Source organism: Beta vulgaris, chromosome 9 (assembly GCF_026745355.1).
Source record: "Beta vulgaris subsp. vulgaris cultivar EL10 chromosome 9, EL10.2, whole genome shotgun sequence".
Taxonomy (NCBI): domain Eukaryota; kingdom Viridiplantae; phylum Streptophyta; class Magnoliopsida; order Caryophyllales; family Amaranthaceae; genus Beta; species Beta vulgaris.
This window is the reverse complement of record NC_079210.1, coordinates 17322544-17325918: the sequence shown is the minus strand read 5'-3', so window position 1 is coordinate 17325918 and position 3375 is coordinate 17322544. Positions and strand designations below refer to the sequence as shown.

The window sequence follows — 3375 nt, the reverse complement described above, 5'->3', positions numbered from 1 at the left end:
CTGTTTCAAATGTGCTTGAGGAATTAAGATATAGGTAAATGACAATTACGTTTATTTTCCCTTATTGACGCAGGAGCTTGAAGTGTTTCCAGGTGAAATCACTTTTTTTTTTTTTCAATCCACTTTTGCATATATGAACGTGAAGTTAATCATGGTCAGCATACTGCAATTAAGACAATTTTAGAAGGAGATGCATCACCTTCTTTCATGCTTGGGAGTAGGGCTGTCTTAAACATTTTAGAGGCCCTGTTCTAATCTTTAAAATTGGGCCCTTTATATTTAGGAAAAATTTCATTTTCATGATAAAAAAATATGGATTAAAAAAATTATCAAAATACCATTATATTCTTACAAATTGAATCCACGAAAACTTAAACTACTTTATTAAAATGGTAAATAAAATCTCAATACAGCTTAAAGCTATTATTAACCTCCTACATAAAACGAGCTATTCTTCTAACACTTTTTGAAGGAATTTCATCAACCAAATAATCTTCATATTGTATGGTCTCCAAAAGATCATTCTCAATTGCTATCAAAGCTAATCCATTAAGCCTTTTGTTGTACCATGGTGGACCGCAAGTAAGACTTCAACAACTTCAATTTTGAAAAGTTTCTTTCTGTAGAAGCAACTGTCACGGGAATCGTTAGTAAAATGCTATACACATCACTTACATTAGGAAAACAGTTTATGCCCTTTAAAAAAATTTTAATAATAGGCCCCATTTTTTCATTGGGCAATATTCCTCTTAGAAAATCTAACTCCACATATAATTCTTTCCCATTGGTATCAGATTGATCATTATGTTTTAATGCCTCTTCAAAATTATTACAACAAGACAACAAAGTTAGATGATCCAATGATTGTAACTTGCGCAAGTCAAACAACAATCCAAAAATACTTTCATACTCTTGATATTGCTCAAATCTCTTTTCAAGGGAAACAACGGCTTGATCAATAAGGTAAAAAAAGTAAGTAACTCTAAAAGACTCCTCCCCAGATAGCTCAACTATGGGGTATCTGAATTGTCATTAAAATTTCTCTTTCTTCTAATTATACGTCTTTGAGGAAATATTGGCTCAATATTCATTTCAATAGCAATTCCCTTAGCATTATCCAATGCATTATAAAAGCCAGTTTCTCTATATCCTTCAAAAAATGATATTAACCCCTTTATTTTTTCCATAACAACATCAATAAGCATATCTTTTGATTGTAAGAGCTTGCTAACCATATTAATTGCAGATAATATCTCAAACAAAATGATTATTGCCATTAAGAACTCAAAATCACCAAGCTCATTTGTCGCTAAGGATTTAGCTTCACTTTTTATTTTAAAATCAAGATCATTTTCTGATACTTCAAGTAAAGCTTCTCTAAAATCTGACATTTAAGATCTTATAGCTTTATCACTATCTACACGACTCTCCCAACGAGTGGATGACAATGACTTTGGAGTCAATCCTTTTACATTATCTTTCAAAATTTGCCACCTTTTAGTAGAATTTGGAAAAATTGTATAAATTCGTTGAATAACTCCAAAAAAATCTTTAGCTTTACCACATGAGTTAGCCATATCACACAATGCTAAATTAAGACTATGACAACCACAAGGAGTATAAAATGCTCTCGGATTAATGTGTAAAAACTTATTTTGAACACCTTGATGTTTTCCTTTCATATTTGATCCATTATCATATCCTTGTCCTCGTGCATCAAATATCTTAAGATCAAGATTTTTCAGCTCGCTTTGTAAAACATTAAACAGTCCTTGGCCAGTTGTATCATTCATATTTAAAAATCCTAAAAAAGATTCCTCAATGCTAACAGAATTTGAAGAAACATGCATCAACATATCTTATTATCAAAGACATTTGCTCTTAGTGGCTAACATCGAGTGTACAATCGAGTATCACGGAGAAATATTTTTGCTTGTTTGATTTTTTTAATGATTTCAGTTTTTATTGCACAAGCAAGCAAAAGTATTAACTCGTTTGGATGTTATGGCCAAGATAATGCAAGTGAACATCGTCATTTGTAACATGTCTTACATGTTCTTGAACAACAGGGTCAAACTCTGCTAACATTTCAATTAAACCCAAAAAATTACCATTGCTATTTTGGTAGAATTTCTCTTTAGAACCCCGAAAGGCCAAACTATGGTTAGCAAGGAATTTCACTATTGAAATTATTCTTTTCTAATCATTCTTCCAGTGAATGATTCTTTTCTAATCATTCTTCCAGTGCTCTTTCTCTTTTTCAATTAGATTTTGAGCTGTTTTATCTATAGTTTCATTCTCATTATCCTCAAACGCAACTCATACCAAATAGCCATATTATTAACATGTTCCATGCCTGTCTCGTGCTCTCTCAGTCTTTCACCAATATGTGCCCAATCACTAAAACCCTCGTTCGTTAATTGACCTCTACCAATCCTTCTTTTGAAAACCTTACAATAAAAACAAAATACTTTATCAAGCTCTTTTGAATAGACAAGCCAATCTCTATCGCACTTCTCTCCATTAGATAAAACTCTAGTGTATAAATTAGCAGTAAATCGTCTAGAAAATTTTTCTTTAGGACCCTTCACAGTAGAAAGATCTCTTTTAGGACCTTTCATTACTAATACATCAATCATTTTAGAATCAATGGCATCCCAGTTTCTTGGATCAAATATATCAAACAAAGATTCAAATGGGGTTTCTTGCTTTTCATTATCATTACTATTATACTCCACATCCTCATCATAGTCATTGTTAGAAACAACATTTTGATTATCCAAATTATCATTTTCAAAAGGCACATCACCTCTATTTTCCGAGTCCATATTTTGATTCTCCATATCAACATTCTCGTTAGTAACCTCATTTTCAAGAACTTCATCATTTACCTTCTCACTATTTTGATTATCAACATGAATATGAGGCTCTTTTATAATAAATTTATCAAGAGCTCCTCTTTGGGATTGAGTTAACTCCTCAAGCCTTTTTTTTCTTACGTTTTTCATACCCAAATTCATACTTTCTAGTTTTAGGAGGCATGGGAAAAAAAACAACTATGGTGTAAATCACACAATCAACAATTTAAGACGTAAATAAAAGTGAAAAAAAGAGCGAAACAACCTGACAATTAAGCAATAATACTCCAATTTGTGACAAATATTCCTCAATTAATCAATTATTAACCAATAATTTCAACCTAAAAAATCAAAGAAAAAATCTCATTAAAATATACACAATACCATTAATCCTTAAAATTATAAAATATTACTTCTAGTACAAAGAACATAACTGAAAACTACAAGATTTTACCTACTAAAACATATAATACTACTAGTACAAAGAACAAATACTAAAATTCTGAAAATATAAAGT

General features: G+C 30.9%; 1 pseudogene; it reads right to left on the bottom strand.

Moving 5' to 3' along the window:
* Positions 1 to 549: 549 nt before the first annotated feature.
* LOC125493741 (uncharacterized) lies at positions 550 to 3020 on the bottom strand (annotated as a pseudogene).
* Positions 3021 to 3375: the final 355 nt, after the last annotated feature.